Below are 19,286 nucleotides of genomic sequence, written 5' to 3' on the forward strand. Positions count from 1 at the left end.
GGGAGGCTGCTGAGAAGCCCCCCGGCTGTTTTAAAAGGTGACAGCCGGGCGGCGGGGCTTCTCAGAGAAAGTTCGGGTTTGGGAGGCTGCTTTGAGGAGGTGGGGAAGCCTCTTGCAGCAGCTGCCACAGCCGCCGGCGTACCCGCCGCTCGCCCGCTGAGGATGCTGACCTGCTGCCTCGCGGGGAAGCCGGGCAAGAGCGATCTTCTGCCGGCCATGGGCGAGCGGCGGGGAGTCGCCCATGGCTGGCAGAAGATCGCTCTTGCCCGGCTTCCCCGCGAGGCAGCAGGTCAGCAAGAGCGATCTTCTGCCGGCCATGGGCGACTCCCTGCCGCTCGCCCATGGCCGGCAGAAGATCGCTCTTGCCCGGCTTCCCCACGAGGCTTCCCCCATCCTCGCCAGCCGCCCGCCTGCCCAGAATGCTGACCTGATGCCTCGCAGGGAAGCCGGGCAAGAGCGATCTTCTGCCAGCCATGGGCGAGCGGCGGGGAGTCGCCCATGGCCGGCAGAAGATCGCTCTTGCCCGGCTTCACCGAGAGGCATCAGGTCAGCAAGAGCGATCTTCTGCCGGCCATGGGTGACTCCCCGCCGCTCGCATTGGAGTGGGGGGGCTGTCAGGACACCCCCCCCACCCCAGCACTTTGCATCCCGCCGGCTAAGAGCAATCGGGCAGCAGCTTCTGCCGGACACGGGTAATGAGCGGGACAGAGAAGCAGGGAGAATCAGGAGGCTCCTTTGGCGGCTGGAGGCTGCCTGGCTTTGTGTTTTTGGCTGGGGGAGGAAGCAGTAGGACCTTCCTAACTCCCTCCCCCCCAGCCAAAAGCCCAAAGCCTGTTTGCTGCCACACGATTTAGCCAGGACAGGAGCGAAGTGACGTGGAGGAATGGGGAGCTGAAACCGGGTGGTTTCAGCTTTCCATCCCTTCACGTCACTTCGCCGCTAAATCGTGTGGCAGCAAACGTGCTTTGGGGGTTTGACTGGGGGGGAGGGAGTTAGGAAGGTCCTACTTCTTCTCCCCCCCAGCCAAATCCCCAAAGCATGTTTGCTGCCACACGATTTAGCGGCGAAGGGACGTGAAGGGATGGAAAGCTGAAACAGCCCGGTTTCAGCTTTCCATCCATCCACGTCACTTCACCGCTAAATCGTGTGGCAGCAAACATGCTTTGGGGGTTTGGCTGGGGGGGAGGGAGTTAGGAAGGTCCTACTTCTTCTCCCCCCCAGCCAAATCCCCAAAGCATGTTTGCTGCCACACGATTTAGTGGCGAAGGGATGTGAAGGGATGGAAAGCTGAAACAGCCCGGTTTCAGCTTTCCATCCATCCACGTCACTTCGCCGCTAAATCGTGTGGCAGCAAACATACTTTGGGGGTTTGGCTGGGGGGGAGGGAGTTAGGAAGGTCCTACTTCTCCCCCCCAGCCAAAACCCCAAAGCATGTTTGCTGCCACACGATTTAGCGGCGAAGTGACGTGAAGGGATAGAAAGCTGAAACCGCCCGGTTTCAGCTCCCCATTCCTCCACGTCACTTCGCTCCTGTCCTGGCTAAATCGTGTGGCAGCAAACAGGCTTTGGGGTTTTGGCTGGGGGGGAGAAGTAGGACTTTCCAGCAGCCTCCGAACGCCGAACGCGGAAGTTCGGGTTTTTTTCGGCTTCGGGAGGCTGCTGGAAAGCCGCCCGGCTGTTTTAAAAGGTGACCGCCGGGCTGGGGGGCTTCCCAGCAACCTCCCGAACCCTGAACCCGGGTTCGGGGGGGTGCTGGCAAGCCCCCCAGACCGGCTGCGACCTTTTAAAACAGCCGCGCCGCTTCCCATCTGTCTCCTGAAGCCGAACGCGGAAGTTTGGCTTTGCCGTTCGGCTTCAGGAGACAGATGGGAAGCGGCGCGGCTCTTTTAAAAGGTTGCAGCCGGCCTGGGGGGCTTCCCAGCACCCCCCTAACCCCGGTTCGGGGGGGGGTGCTGGGAAGCCCCCCAGGCCAGCTGCGACCTTTTAAAAGAGCCGCGCCGCTTCCCATCTGTCTCCTGAAGCCGAACGCGGAAGTTCGGCTTTGCCGTTCGGCTTCAGGAGACAGATGGGAAGCGGCACGGCTGTTTAAAAAGGTCGCAGCCGGCCTGGGGGGCTTCCCAGCACCCCCCCGAACCCTGAACTTGTGCCGAACCTCCAGGTTTGGGGTTCGGGGGGGTGCTGGGAAGCCCCGCCGCCCGGTTGTCACCTTTCAAAACAGCCGCGCGGCTTCCCAGCAGTCTCCGAACACCGATTCGTAACTCGAAAAAAGTTCGTAAGAAGAGGCAAAAATTTTCTGAACCCCGGGTTCGTATCACGAGTTGTTCGTAAGACGAGGGGTTCGTATCTTGAGGTATCACTGTACTTGTTTCTACAGTATTATTGATATAATACAGTATTACATTCATTTGTCCTTACTATCCTAATATTAATAATAATGCTAGTGTTTAACATATTAATTTCATTTCCTTTATTTCCTTCATACAATAGGTCCCATGTTTTATAGTATTCCAAATCTTCTTTTCCCTTCAATTCAATAGTCAATTTATCTAGCTCTGCACAATCAAGAATCTTTTTTATAATTGTATTTTGGGTAGGTGCCCATCCTTGTTTCCAATGCTTGTTGGTTGAATGTGACATTTTGGGGTTCTTAACTATTTATTTTATTACTGTCTGTTATATTGTTTACTGTTTTGCATTTTATATTGTATTGTTTTATTATGACTGTACGCTGCCCAGAGTCTGCAAGGAGTTGGGCAGCTTAAAAGTTAAACAAACAAACAAACAATTTATTTATTTATTTATTTATTCATTCATTCATTCATTCATTCATTCATTCATTCATTCATTCATTGTATTTATATGCCGCTCATTCCAAAATGGACTCAGAGCAGCTAACAAATAGTAAATAGAATACATAAATATCAGTAATATAATAAAATAATATCGTAAAAGAACCATACACACACTACAGTCAATATAATTCCAGGCCTGCCAGAAAAGCCAGGTCTTAATGGCTTTCTGGAAGATCGGTAGGGCAGTTGATTCCATAGGATCAGAGCCGCCACAGAGAAGGCTCTTTCCTGAGGTCTTGCCAACCAACATTGCTTGGCGGATGGGACCTGGAGAAGGCCAACTCTGTGGGCTCTTACTGTCCGCATAGAGCACAAAAAGAGGAAGGTGTGGGGGATTGATCAGAGTAGGGTGGGGGGAAATAGAAGGTATTGGACACATAGAGCACAGAAAGAGGGAGAAGGTGGATTGATCAGAGTGGGGTGGGGTGGTGGAACCAACTCCCCCCAGAGATTAGAACAGCCCCCACCCTCCTTGTCTTTCGCAAGTTACTCAAGACCCACCTATATCACCAGGCATGGGGGAACTAAGACATCTCCCCCAGGCTCTCTTATATTTTATGTTTGGTATGTATGTGTTGTATGGTTTTTTAACAGCTGGTTTTTTTTATATAATTCTTATTATTAGATTTGTTCCATTGTCTATACTGTTTTTTTTATTATTGTTGTGAGCCGCCCCGAGTCTTTGGAGAGGTGTGGCATACAAATCTAATTAATAATAATAATAATAATAATAATAATAATAATAATAATAATAATAATAATAAATAATACATAGAGCACAAAAAGATGGAGAAGGTGTGTGGGGATTAATCAGAGTGGGGTGGGGAAAAATGGAAGGTAGTGGACACATAGAGCACAGAAAGATGGAGAAGGTGTGGGGGGAAATGGAAGATAGTAGACACATAGAACACAAAAGGTGGGGTACCCCTTCCCATTCCTTTTCCTATAAAGCACAATAAATGAAGAACGGGGTGAGAATCTTAAGGAGGGGATATAATTTTGTTTTGGAATCACTGAACCAGAAAAGATTCTATGAAGTAGATATGAGGGCAGCTCACAACAACAATGCAGCTCACAACAACAATGCATAACATACAAATCCAATATTAAAAACAATTTAAAAACCCTTATAAAAAACAATCATACAACCAGACAAACCATACATAAATTGGAACAGCTAGGGGTATATCAATTTCCCCATGCCTGGTGACATAGGTGGGTTTTCAGGAGTTTGCGAAAGGCAAGGAGGGTGAGGGCAGTCCTAATCTCCAGGGGGAGTTGATTCCAGAGGGCCGGGGCCACCACAGAGAAGGCTCTTCCCCTGGGTACTGCCAGATGACATTGTTTTGCTGACGGGACCCAGAGAAGGCCAACTCTGTGGGACCTAATCAGTCACTGGGATTCGTACGGCAGAAGGTGGTCCTGATGGTATTCTGGTCCGATACCATGTAGGGCTTTATAGGTCATAACCAACACTTTGAATTGTGACCAGAAACTGATCGACAGCCAGTGCAGGCCGTGGAGTGTTGACGAAACATGGGCATTTCTAGGAAAGCCCATGATTGCTCTTGCAGCTGCATTCTGCACGATCTGAAGTTTCCGAACACTTTTCAAAGGTAGCCCCATGTAGAAAGCATTGCAGTAATTGAACCTCAAGGTGATGAGGGCATGAGTGACTGTGAGCAGTGACTCCCTGTCTAGATAGGGCCACAACTGGTGCACCAGGCGAACCTGGACAAATGCCCTCCTCGCCACAGTTGAAAGATGTTGCTCTAATGTTAGCTATGGATCAAGGAGGATGCCCAAGTTGTGGACCCTCTCTGAGGGGGTCAATAACTCCTCCTCCCAGGGTAATGGATGGACAGATGGAATTGTCCTTGGGAGGCAAAACCCACAGCCACTCCATTTTGTCAGGGTTGAGTTTGAGCCTGTTGACACCCATTCAGGCCCTAACAGCCTTCAGGCACTGACACATCACTTCCACTGCTTCACTGACTGGACATAGGGTGGAGATGTACAACTGGGTATCATCAGCATACTGATGATACCTCACCCCATGCCCTTGTATGATCTCACCCAGTGGTTTTGTGTAGATATTAAATAGCAGGGGTGAGAGGACCAACCCCTGAGGCACCCCACTAGGGAGAGACCTAGAGGTCGATCTCTGCCCCCCCACTAATACCAACTGCAACCAACCAGAGAGGTAGGAGGAGAACCACTGAAGAACAGTGCCTCCCACTCCCAAACCCTCCAGCTGGCGCAGAAGGATACCATGGTCGATGGTATTGAAAGTCGCCGAGAGGTCAAGAAGCACCAGGGCAGAGGACAAGCCCCTATTCCGGGCCCGCCAGAGATCATCCATCAGTGTGACCCAAGCAGTTTCCATGCTGTAGCTGGGCCTGAATCCTGACTGTTGAGGGCCTAGATAATTGGCTTCTTCCAAGGACCGCTGGAGCTGGAGCAACACCACCTTCTCAACAACCTTCCCTATAAAGGGAAGGTTGGAGATTGGAAGATAGTTGTTAAGCATGGCTTGGGCCAGGGAAGGCTTCTTGAGGAGGGGGTGCACAAGAGCCTCCTTGTACGGAGCCAGGAAGGAACCCCCCTCAAAGGAGTGTTAACAATCTCCTGGACCCAGCTCTGTTTCACCTCTCTGCTGGCCTATATCAGCCAAGAGGGACATGGATCCAGTCAGCAGGTGGCGGAATTCAAAGCTCCAATGGCCTTGTCCACTTCATCAGGTGTCACCAGGCCAAACTGCTCCCAGACAGGTGGACAAGGATGGGACCCAGTTACCTTGACTGACTCGTCAAAGGATGGGACCCAGTTACCTTGGCTGACTCGTCAGCCGACACTGCAATCCAATCGGAGTCAAGGCTCGTCCGAATCTGAGCGACGTTATCAGTGAAAAAGGAGTTAAATTCCTTGGCACTACTCTGCAAGGGCTCCCCAACCCCCCCCCCAATTAAGGAGGGAGCGGTCACCCAAAGCAGAGCGGCCGGGTGGGATTCCACTGATGCACATGATACACGCATCTTGCCACCTTGAGCGCCACTTTGTAAGTCTTAATGTGAGCTCTTACAAGTGTTCAATCAGACTCAGATTTGATTTCCCTCCACCACTTCTCCAGATTCTCTTCTGGCATTTCAACTCCCAGAGTTCCTTGGTAAACCAAGGAGCTCTCTGGGGTCTAGTGCCACAGAGAGGTTGCAATGGCGCAATCCGGTCAAGAGCCTCTGTCTCAGCCTTGTTCCAGGCCATGGCAAGGGACTCTGCTAAACTGTGTACGAGTGAATCTGGTAAAACCCCAAGTGCTGTCTGAAAGCTCTCAGGTTCCATCAGGTGTCTGGGGCAGAACCACCTAGTTGGTTCCGCCTCCCTGCGGGGGAGGATTGGAGTCTTCAAGTCAAGCCGTAGTAGAAAATGGTCTGACCATGACAAAGGTAGAATATCTAAGCCCCTTAGTCTCAGACCATTGCTCAATTGCTCTGAGAGAAATATCATGTCGGGTGTGTGCCCCCCCCTCATGAGTCGGACCCTGTACTACTTTGTGCATGCGTCGAGAGTAGACGCTCCCACGGAACGCTCTCCAGATGTGATTAGAGAAAACAAATCTTAATCCTTAACAGCCCTCTCAAACTAGGTGAAAAGTGGACTGAGAGGTAGAGAATTTAAAAGAGACTTGGAAAACCTGCTGGGATCAGCTAAAAAGAGGAGTTACAGACCAGAACTTCACTGTTAAAAAAGTGAGTAAAAACGACAAAGGGAAATGGCGACTATTCCAGATCTGGGGGGGGAAATGGATACACTCCTTCAGGCATTTGCAAATGTAGGACAACAACTCAAAGACATGCAATTAGCCGTGACAAAAGGTATGAATGAATTAAAAGTCCAATCTAAAGATCAGGAGGCAAGGATCTCGAGACTTGAAGCAGATAGAAAAAAAACAAGAGCAGCGTATAAACAATTTAGAAGACCGGCAAAGAAGATCAAACTTACGTTTGAGCGAATTTAAGCAGGATTTTGCTGAAAATAAGAATTTAATTCAACTGATTTACCAATGGCTCCTAGAAAACAAAATTAAAGTGGATCTGAATGAATTTGAAAGAGCTCATTGGGTCTACGGTCCTCGGAACTTAGGCAATCAAAGAGACATTGTTGTAAGATTTGCCTTGGAGCAGAGGGTTGCAGAAGTTTTTAGAGAGCTTAAACAAACTCCTAATCTCCATTACAAAGGCTCTCCTGTCCATGTCTTGAAAGACCTGTCTGCTCAAACGCTGCTGGCAAGAAATCAGATGAGACCTGTTGCGAACCTGCTTTTTCAGAACAATGTTCGTTTTACTTGGAAACACCCAGCTACGATTCTGGTCTTCAAAGGTACCAAAACTTATCTGGCAAGTTCTCTGGAGGAGGGAATGGAAATGCTTCAACAGTTGGGAATAAATCCGAATATAAATCAGCAGGCAACGTCAACAAAGGAGATAACTGGAGCTGATGTGGGAGAAGGAACAGGAGATGTGACTCGTGATTTATCTACAGGAGATCCTACCAGCCAAGAGTCTGCGAAGGAGGAGAGAATTTTTGCACTAGAAAAGGAACTAGCTTTACTCCGAGAGAAGGGAAAGAAGGAGGAGGGGTGAGCTACACGTCAAAGAAAGAAATAAGCACTGGATTGTATAATTGGCATTGTTGTTCCCAGCTGATTAGCTTTTTGGGTACTCTCTTTCCTTTCAATACTTAATAAGGGGAAAGGAAGGAATAGAGGGGGGGTTGAGGATCACTATTTGTTACTTAAATGGGTGATTTTTTAGAGCGTACTTGAGGGATAGCAAAGCCATGGGTGCCTCTCGGAGCCAATGGAGTTTTTTTCCATTGATTCCCCCTCGGGTGAATGTTGAGGGAGGGGCACCTGGGTAGGGGTTTAAAACTACAAATGAAGAATCTTCCAATTTGCTTCACTTTACAGAGGAGAGAAATGTATCTGAAAGGAATGGGTGAAAGGATTTTGATGTCATTAAATGTGAATGGAATGTCATCACAGAATAAACATTATAGAATTATGAAACTGGCTAGGGACAAAAAAGTAGATTTCTTATTTTTATCAGAAACACATAAAGGGAGGAAAAGAGAAGGTAAATTAATTAATTGTAATGACTGGGGAGGGATATATGAATCTAGGGGGAATACTAAAAGCAGAGGAGTAGCGATATTAATACACCAAAGAGTTCCCTTTGAACCAATTCAGATTAAAAGGGACAAGGAGGGAAGGATGTTGTTTATTAAAGGAAAAATGAATAATAAGGTAATAACATTAGTAGTAATGTATGCCCCAAATGCAAATACAAAGCGATTTATATTAAATACAAAGCGCAAATTGAATAACTTTGCAGAAGGCATAGTGATTCTGGCAGGTGATTTTAATATTGAATTGACAGCAGGGAAACAGGGGAAAAATAATTTGCCTTTAAATAAATTAGGTATGTTGGATCTTCATGCCGAAGCGACAAATAGAGCTACATTTTATTCAGCTAGGCACAATAAGTTTAGCTGCATTGATTATATATTAATGAATAAAACTGGGAATACATATTTTAAAAGAGCTGAAACTGAAAGCATTTGGTTATCAGACCAAATTACTAGCAGTGATTGTATTTAAATAATAAACAAAAAATATGGAGATATAATCCTCTTGTGTCGGTAAGAGAAGAAGATAAATTGAAACTCCAAAAAGAATTGACTGAATATTTTAAAATAAATGATACGGGAAATATGAAGCAATCAATAATTTGGGATGCACATAAGGCCTTTATGAGAGGGAATTGTATTAGTACCGAAATCTATATTTTAAAAAAAGGGAGGTAGAAAGGAAAAAGCTAATTAAAGAAATAGAGTTAACTCAAGAAAGATTGAGAATCACAAGAAATAGGGAGTGGAATAATTTATTAAAAATTAAAAAGAAGCAACTGAGACTTATGGATGAACAACAATGGAATAAAATGAGATTGATTGTAAAGCAGAAAATTATGGGATGGGGGAAGAAATCAATGAAACAAATGGCAAATTATTTTTAAAAAAGAAAAGAAAAATGTTGCATCGCTGCATTAAAGGATAAAAAGGTGTAATAAAACGTAGTAATGACGAATTGCAAAAAATAATGAAAGAGTTTTATGAAAAGTTATATAAAAAAGATAAAGTCATTCTGCAAAATATAGAGGTTAAGGAGAAACTAACCGGAGAAGACAAACAAATATTAAATGGGAAAATAACAAATGATGAAATTATTAGAGTTATTAATGGGTTGAAACCTGCTAAAGCTCCAGGCCCAGATGGATTTACAGGAGACTATTACAAGACTTATGTGATTTAATTATTACCGTATTTGGAGAAATTATTTAATAACATACTTCAAACCTTTAATATTCCACAGTCATGGAAGACATCCGAGATTATTACTATCCCAAAACCAGATCGGGATTTGTTAGATCCGAGATCCTATCGCCCCATCAGTTTATTAAATCAGGATTATAAAATATTTATGAAAATTATAGCAAATAGGATAGAGAGTATCTTACCAAAAATAATTGGTGAAGACCAATATGGATTTGTTAAAGGAAGGAAAATTTATGAACCAATTAGAAATGTTGTTGATGTGTTACAGCATGCTACCACTACCAAAAAGAAATTATGTGTCTTAAAGTTAGATGTGTATAAAGCATTGGATAAAGTTAATCATAATTACCTGTTTCAACTTTGTAAGGAATTAAATATGGGAGAAAATTTCTGTCAAATTATAAGATAAATTTATAAGGATAATATGGCTTACATTAGGGTAAATGGAAATAGAACAGATAGAAAGTTAATATTCAAAATGGAACTAAGCAGGGATGCCCACTTTCCCCCATGTTGTTCCCAATGGCAATTGAGGTTCTAGCAAATAAAATTAGAAATTATAAGGATTGGAAAGGTTACCGAATTGGAAAACTTGAATTGAAATTAAATCTTTTTGCAGATAATGCCATAATATTGTCTGAAACCCCCATTGAAATGATGAAAAAAATAATGGTTTTACTTCAAGAATTTAAAGACCAATCAGGTCTTTCAATTAATATTGAGAAATCAGAAATAATTTGTTTAAATACAGGTCCCAAAGAGCAAATCGAGATACGAAAAATTTCAGGATTGAAATTAGGATGTAAAAAAATGAAATATTTAGGAATTTGGTTATTCAAAAACCCAAATAAAATTGCTGAGGTAAATCACAATTTAATATGGAAAAAAATGCAAAAGCAAATTAAAAAGTGGAAAGATAAGAGTTTGAGAAAAATGGCCAAAATAAGAGCTCTTAAAATGATGATTATTCAAAAAAATGATGTATTTATTCCAAGTTTTACCAGGTACCTTCCCAGGAGTAAAATTAAGGGAATGGAATAACAAAATGAATTTTTGGATTGAAGGAAACAAAAAACCTAGAACAAGGAAATGATGTCTGATTGCCAGAGAAAAAGATGAAGGATGGGGGTGTCGGAGTCTAGAATTATATAGAGAAGCATTTCAAATAGAAAGATTAATGGAATTACAATTATTGACAGAAAAGAAGTGGGTAAAACATGAAAGGGAGATTAATAATATTAAAAATAAAGAGATTTTATTTAAAAAATTGAGTAAAGTAGAAATCAATAGATTAGCCGATCGCTTGAAAGCAGCCTTAGATATTTGGTCAAAATGGCAAGGGAAATTAGCAAATAGGAATTCAAAATTATCAACGTTGCATGTTTTGAATATAAATAATTATGTTAACCTAGGTAGAGTTATAAAGGAATTAAATGATAAAGGTATAATGAGAATAGAACAATTATATGAGACAGATGGAAGAGTTAATAGAACTCGCTTCGAATGGTGGTTGGGACAACAAAAATGGTTGCAGATTAATGCAATATGTAAATATTTGAATAAAAGTGAGAATAAAGAAGCATTTTTGAGAGAAGAAAACAGTCTAGAGAAAATATTGAAAGAAAAGATTAATGATTCAAAGGACAGGCTAGTAATATTTATAGCATGTTATTACAAGTGGAAGAGGAAGTGATTAAAGGCATAACAAGATATTGGCAAAATGAATTACGGATTAATGAAAGCGAGATGGAAGTAGTAGAAAATATACATAAGATAAAGAATACAAGAATAAGAGATATGAGAAGGAGAATTTTACATAAATGGTATTTCACGCCGGTAAAACTAGCACACTTCCAGAGGAAAGGGAAAGAAATTGCTGGCATGGTTGCCAAATAAAAGGAGTTTTTATGCATATGCTCTGGGAATGTGTTGAAGTTCAAAAATTTTGGAAGGAAGTACAGAATGAAATAAATAATATGCTAAACATTAATTGGATAATTACAAAAGAATTAGCAATACTAGTTAAATATGGGGAATTACGAGAATTTAAAGAAATCAAAACCGCAGCTTTGGAAAGCGCTCAAGCAGTAGTGGTATTAGGGTGGAAGGATAGCAATAAATGGACAATCCAGAATTGGTACTGGTACATGATGGACCACATCCACTTTGAAATTATGGAAATAAGATTAAATAACTTTGATGAAAATAAATTGGAGAAGCTGATGGCACGATGGAATAAGGTGAAAAATTAAATTTTAAGTAGAATTTATAACGACAATGCGAAAAATAAATTCCAATCACTTTTTGTATGTAAAGAAATGTAAACTGGAGCTAAGGAAGAAATTGAAACTTATTGTAAATAATTTAACCCCCTAAATGGTGGTGGGGTTTTTATTGGTGTTGGGCACGTTTTCTTTTAAGTATTTTTTGTTTATTGTTAATTTAGTAAATAAACCAATAAAAAAAATTATTTAAAAAAAAGTCAAGCCGTAGTAGAAAATGGTCTGACCATGACAAAGGTAGAATATCTAAGCCCCTTAGTCTCAGACCATTGCTCAATTGCTCTGAGAGAAATATCATGTCAGGTGTGTGCCCCCACCTCATGAGTCGGACCCTGTACTACTTGAGTCAGGTCCATGGCTGTCATTTATTTATTTATTTATTTTATTTGTCATACAAATATAGTATTGTATTGTAATATGTTTAACATAATATAAGTATAAAGTAGAGATAGAAAAGATTAAAAGACATTAGGACAGGAACGGTAGGCACAAAGGTGCACTTATGCATGCACCTTCTGGTGCGTGGGGCCTCCCATTCCAGAACTGCCCTCACTTTCTTCGGATTCATCTCTACCCCTTGGTGTGAGATGCAATAGCCCAAATAGTCAATTTTGCTCTGATGAAACTCACACTTAGATAGTTTTGCGTACAGTTCTGCGGCTTTCAGTTTCTTTAACACCTGACGAGGGCCACATGTTCTTCTAAAGTCTCTGAAAACACTAAAACGTCATCTAAGTAGATCAAAACTCCTTTATATAGGTGTTCATGTAGCACCTCATTGATTAATTGCATGAACACCCTGGTGCCCCTTTTAGGCCGAATGGGAACACTTGGAACTGAAAACAACCCAAGGGAATGTTGAAAGCTGTTTTCCATTCATCCCCTTCTTTGATATGAACTCTATAGTAGGCCTCATGCAAATCCAGCTTTGTGAAAATTTTTCCCTTGGCTAAATAAGCCAACATGTCCTTCATAAGGGGACAATATTGTACACACAAATTGTGCTCAGATTTCAGTAGCCGACTACCATTCTTAGTGACCCATCTTTCTTTTCCCAAAAGAGAATGGGGGCTGCCATTTGTGGTCTGGCAGGTTGAATAAAACCCCTCATTAAGTTTTTGTCAATAAACCTGCACAGCTCTCCCAGTTCTTCAGGGGTCAAGGAGTACATCTTTGGTTTTGACAATTTAACCCCTGGCAGTATCTCAAAGCTGCAGTCAGTGGCCCGATGGGGTGGTAATTTATCTGCCTCCTTTTCGCTGAATACCCCTTTGAGGTCCCAATATTCCCTAGGGATTTTTTCCTCTTCTTCAATTTTCTCCACGGCAGGAGAATTCTTCTGGCCCAATTCTGCCAAAACAAACCCCAGTTGCCTTTCCCCTCTGTAAGTGACAGTCACAGCTCCAGTGTGCCAGTTGACATCGGGGTTGCATTTTTGCAACCATGGTAATCCCAAAATAATTGCATTGTCCATCAGGGGTCCCACAATATTTTGTATAGTCTCCTGATGGGACCCCATAGCCATTATTAAGATCTCAGTCTCATGTGTGGCTGGTTTTCCCCCAGCCATTGTCCCATTCAGCTGAGTAAAAAGAGATGGGATTCCTCATGAGACGTAACTTAAGGCCCATAGTCTCTGCTACTTCTGGGGACATAAGATTCCTGGTACAGCCCGAATCCAAAAGGGCTGACATGGTTCCCCTTGTCCCCCCCCATTGGGTCCCGCAGTGTAATGGGAATGTATACACATTTGGGGGGGGGGGCTTACCGAAACAGTTTCCTCAGGCTCACTGTCCTCGACAAGCAGGCTGGCCGGAGGTCCCAGCTCCTCCCCTTTGGGGGGGGCACATCTGTGGTCTCCTTTCTCAGTTGCCTGGCATCTGGGGTTTTCTTGAAGTGCTGTTCTGTTTTCTTTCCATCAGTAGCAGTCACCCTCAGCATAGGTTTTGCAAGACACTCTGCTGCACGATGACCTTCTTTCCCACATCGGAAACAGGCTGTAGGTTTCTCTAGCCCTGACCTGCCGCTTCTCCTTGGGCCTCTTCCCCCCCCCCCGAAGGGGAACTTTTCTCATGCTGACCTCCACCTCCGCTGCCAGCTGAAACCATCTGCTGAGATTTCTAGGGGTTGCTCTCGCTTTGCAGTGTTGGTAGATCTCATCATTTAGGCCATCCATATAGTATTACATAAGGATCCCTATTGGGTATGTACCCACATAGGCCATCAGCTCACGGAACTTTTGAGTGGAGTCACTCACTGATCTCCTGTCCTGCTTCAGGGTTTTTATCTTGGTTCTGGCTTTCCTCTCCACTAGAGGATCTAGTGGGCTCTGAGGGCTGTCATAAATTCCTCAAAATTGCTCAAGGAGGGGTCCCTCTGTTCGTGAAGTGATATCATCCAGTCAGCTTCTTTTCCCCCGAGAGCTCGGGTCACCACCCTCAACCAGGCCAGGTCATTAGGGAATTCCCCTTCATAATCCTCCATGTACTGGTTCACTTGGGCTAAGAAATGCCTTAGGCCCCCTGGTGAGCCATCGTATCTCTGCGCTAGGTGGGCCGCATCCGGAATTCTTCGCCTGCGAGCTTCCCCTCCCCCCATTGTGTTTGCACTGGGGGGTTCTGCGCCTGCACCAGGGGGGTTGGGCTGCTGCTGTCTGCTGCCCCCTCTGTCTCAAAGACCCTGCTGAGGCCTCGTCCTCTCCCTCCTCCTCACTTTGTGGGTCTGCTAGGAATCAGTAACTCTTCCTTTCCACTAATTGTAGGGTTTCTCTGATGCCTGTCACCAACTCAGCTAGCAGGAGCCCCTCATGGCTGACCTCTCCCCGTTCTTTCATTTCTTACGGTGGGTCACATTTGCATCAGAAAAAAGAGGTTCACCTTCAGATATGTGACTTACTCCGACACCCATGGACCATCTGGGGGCTCTCCGTGGCTGCTCGGTTTGAAGCTGGTTGTCTCCACTCTGACCTGAGTCTTCCTCTTTTTGGAGTATGGGAGGGGGAGGGCTCCTTAAGCTGGTATCTTCTTCTGAGTGCTCCTCTCCACTCTCCTGATGGGACATTTCTGCTCAGTCCCCGGTAGAAAACAATTCTCCGGGAATGACTGTTCACTGCAGTCTTTGCTTAATGCCAGCTGCTTCAATCGGAATTTAAGAAAAATAAGGCTCAGAGTCCATTTTGAACTTCAAAAGTGAATTTATCAAAAATCAGAACTGAAAGCAACGAAAGTGAAGCAAAGACTGAGAAAAAGGCGTGACACAAGCACATATCAAAGTAGCCCACTTGACCCCCCTTTGGAGAATAGCAAATCCCTAATATCCATATCTGTGAGGTAGATGCATCTTCACAACATGTCAGGCTTATGGAATGCAACTTTTAATGGTCTCCTCCTGGTCACCTGCTTTCAAGGAAAATGAAACTTAACAGAGCCTCCTGAAATCTTCCCCTCCCAAAACCCCAAACCCCCCATTTCTCATGGCAACCGAAGTGTAGTAGGAGTGTAGAAACATAGCATGTAGAACCACAGCGAGGTTGACACCCCCTGGCCCAGGATATCTTGAGGGGCTTGGCTCATTGTCTTCAGAATCAGGCATGACCTGAGGTGGACAAGGATCACTCACACCAGGGTGGAGATATACAGCTGAGTATCGTCAGCGTATTGCTGGTAACTCATCCTATGTCACTGAATGATCTCACCCAGTGGTTTCATGTAGATATTGAATAGGAGAGGAGAGAGGAGAGAGGACTGACCCTGAGGAATGTCTGGATTGTGCATGTGCCGATTGGAATTTTAGGGGCTTCACCGCTAGCTCCGAACTAATATATTATGTAAAGGGAATTCTTTCCCCTTAAAAATATTATAAATCCTTCTTGAACGAGAATAGGAGGAAAAGGAATCTATGGACATCAAAGAGAAATTAAAGATTTATGGTTTTAAGCAAAGACGGAGATTCTTTCACTATAACGAGGGAGTGATAAGTGAGTACAATAAATCTTAAAATGGCGGAGGGAGGGAAAAAAAGGAAAAGAAGTTTCCAGCTTAGCGAACATTGAAAAAAAACTGGATAAATTGCTGGACATTTGTTCTGGATTTGAGCAGAGATTTATTAAAGTGGAAACAACAATTGGAGATCTGGCTTCAGAAGTTAAATTGATTAAAAAGGAGGAGGAATCTTCTGCTGGAAAGATACATAAAGTTGAAAAACAAGCGAAGGATCATGATGAATTAATTAAACAAATGAATTATAGAATTGCTAATCTGGAGAAGAAGAGAAGAAGAAATTTGCGTCTGCATGGGTTCAGATTCGACTTTGCTTCTGATTCAAACTTAATGGAAGCAGTCTTTGCTTGGATTAATAAGCAAGCAGGTGTTCAAGTCAGCTTGGAAGATATATTGCGAGTGCACTGGGTTGCATCACGAAGAGACAAAAAGGCAAAGAGACATTGTTATGGCCTTCGTCAGTGAAAAAAAAGCAGAGATTGTTTACAAGTCTTTGAAGACTTCTACTTGCCTTAAACACGATGGAAATGAGATAAGTGATCTGAGGGATCTCTTTTGGGAAACTCTGAGAGCGAGAGCCGCCTTAAGACCAATTTCAAGCCATTTATATCAAAGTGGAAAAAAGTTCACTTGGGGGTTTCCAGCTGCTATTTTGGTGTTCCAAGAAAATAAAATGTACAGGGCATGTACATTGGAGGAGGGAAAGGCTTTATTGGATCAACTGGGGATTAAGTTTGAAGAAGCTGGAGCACAAGCTGGAGCACAAGAAGGAGAGGATTTCTTTTGACAGTTGTAGTACCCCAGACGAGGAGGAAAGACAAAGGGAAGAGCAGCTGAAGTAGTTAACTGGGCAGGTGGAGGCCATTAGAAGAGAGCAGAGAAAAACACGATCTCAGCGTGAGAAGAAAGCTAGAAAGTGATATTGTTTGGCGCTCCTTGTCTTTTTGTACTTTTTTTTCTTGGAGATGTTTCTGGGATCCTTGTATATTTGTTATTCTGTGGGGGAAGTTTAAAAGGGGGGAAAAGAGGAGGGTTAAAGAAGTTAAAGTTAAAGAAGGAATTAGCTAAAGGAGAAAGGAGGTTGGGAGGGAAATATTCCTCTTTTATTTTAATAAAAGGGGTTGAAAGAGGAGCTAGTTGGGTAGGAACACAATCAAGAGAATGTGCCTCATGAATCGACAAGGGGTTTTCTTGTCCTCACCCACTTGGTGGGGGGAGCATGGGGGGAGGCACGTTGGGGGGAATTACAGGGGTAGGAAAAGGGGAAAAATTAATCCAAGGGCAATAGAAGGGGGGGAAAGGGTTATTTTGGTATATTATGATTGAGTATAAGATAATGGTTTTAAATGTGAATGGTTTGGGATCGGATTTGAAACGTTTTAGGATATTAAGGATGGCTAAGCAACATAAGGTGGATATTATGATTTTGACAGAAACACATAAAAGACGGGGAGGAAGGGATAAATTGATTAATGATAGAAATTGGAAATTTATTTATTTATTTATTTATTTATTATTTGGATTTGTATGCCGCCCCTCTCCGAAGACTCGTGGGTGTTTGAATCTAGAGTAATGCAAAATAGTAGAGATATAGCGATTCTTATTCATCAGAGGGTTAATTTTGAAGAGGTTGGAATTCAGAAAGATAGAGAAGGAAGGTGGATATTTGTTAAAGGGAAAATAAATCAAAAGAAGCTGACATTAGCAGCAATTTATGCCCCAAATATGAAAACAAAACAATTTATAATAAATACTAAGAGGAAGTTAGACAATTTTATGGAGGGCTCAACTTTTTTGGCAGGAGATTTTAATATGCAATTAACAAATGGGATTGGAAACAGTAGGATGTTACATTTAAACAGACTTAATATGGTGGATCTCCATGTAGATATTTCAAACAGAAGTACATATTATTCAGCAAGATATTATACATTTAGCTGCATAGACTATATATTAATGAATGGGGGGGGGCAATATACAAGTTAAAAAAGTAGATATTAAAAGTATTTGGTTATCAGATCATGCCCCACTATTGGCAGAATTGGAAATAGGTCAGGAATGCAATCAAAGAATTTGGAGATATAATGCAGTGGTAACTGCTAGTGAACAAGATAAAGAGAAACTGCAAACAGAGTTATCTGAATATTTTAGAATTAATGATGTGGGTGGTATTAAACAATCAATTGTGTGGGACTATATGTATGGAAGCAGATGTTAGGAAGAGGTGGGGTAGAGAGAGGGAAAGGAAAAATAGGGAAATAGATTTGATACAAGAGCAGTTGAGATTAACTAAAAGTAGAGATTGGAATAGTTTATTGAAATTGAAAAAGAAACAATTGATGGTGTATGATGAGATCAAATGAAACAAGATGAGAATGTCGATGCAACAAAAACCAAATCAATGCAGCAAATGGCAAGATATCTGAAGAAGAGGAAAGAAAAATAATGTATTTTAGCATTGAGAGACTCTAGTGGAGTGGTTAGATATAGTACTGAGCAGTTAGAGAACATAATGGGGAAATGTTATGAAGATTTCTATAAAGAGGAGCAAGTGAAGATAGGAGTCCTCAAGGTTGGGAAAATAGTAAGTGAAGAAGATAAACAAATTTTGAATGCAGAAATTACACAAGATGAAATTACTAGAGTAATTAGAGGGTTAAAACAAGCCAAAGCACCGGGCCCGGATGGGTTTACAGGGGATTTTTATAAAACTTATGTGAATGTATTGTTGCCACATTTGGGGAAACTGTTCAATAATATATTGTTAAATCGTGATATCCCGCAGACATGGAAGCTTTCAGAAATTGTTACTATTCCGAAGATGGGTCGAGATTTAAGGGAGCCTGGGTCCTACCGTCCGATCAGTTTGGCAAATCAAGATTATAAAATATTTATGAAAATATTGGCAAATAGATTAGAAAATATTTTACCAAAAATAATTGAAGAGGATCAATACGGATTCGTGAAGGGAAGGAAAATAAGTGAACCAATTAGAAATGTAATAAATGTGATGCACCATGCTACCGTTACTAAAAGGAAATTGGGAATTTTGAAATTAGATGTGTATAAAGCATTCGATAATGTTAACCATAGCTATTTATATAAATTATGTAAGAAATTAAATATGGGGGGGAAATTTTGTGAAATTATAAAAGAGATTTATAAAGGGAATGAAGCGTATATAAGAGTGAATGGACAAAGAACGCAGAGTATTAAAATATTAAACGGCACCAAGCAGGGATGTCCTTTATCTCCAAAATTATTTGTAATAGCAATAGAGATTTTAGCTAATAAGATAAGACAAGATTACACCTGGGCAGGATATAGAATAGGGGAATTAGAAATGAAAATAAATTTATTTGCAGATGAGGCAATTATATTGACCCAGACCTCGATGGAGATGATTAAAGGTATAACAAATATTTTACAAGAGTTTAAACAGGAATGGGGACTGTTGGTTAATATGGAAAAATCAGAGATTATGTGTTTAAATACAGGTCCGAGAGAGCAGATAGAAATCAGGAAAGAATCAGGGTTGAAATTAGGACTTAAAAAAATTAAATATTTCGGAATTTGGTTATTGAAAAACCCAGTGAAAATTGAGGAGGTGAATTATAGATTAATATGGAGGAAAATGTTGAAACAGATGAGGAGCTGAAAAGAGAAAAAGCTAAGGAGACTCTCTAAAATAAGAGCTTTAAAAATGATGATAGCTCCCAAAATGATGTACCTATTTCAGGTGCTGTCGGGGGGGGGGGGGGCTA

At 42.5% G+C, this 19,286-nt stretch overlaps 1 protein-coding gene across 1 annotated transcript in view; it reads right to left on the minus strand.

The window, feature by feature from the left end:
* LOC139174261 (tubulointerstitial nephritis antigen-like) overlaps positions 1–19,286 on the minus strand; it is a 199,327-nt gene that overhangs the window by 60,614 nt on the left and 119,427 nt on the right. The window lies entirely within an intron of this gene.

The sequence above is a fragment of the Erythrolamprus reginae genome, chromosome 11 (assembly GCF_031021105.1).
Source record: "Erythrolamprus reginae isolate rEryReg1 chromosome 11, rEryReg1.hap1, whole genome shotgun sequence".
Lineage (NCBI taxonomy): Eukaryota > Metazoa > Chordata > Lepidosauria > Squamata > Dipsadidae > Erythrolamprus > Erythrolamprus reginae.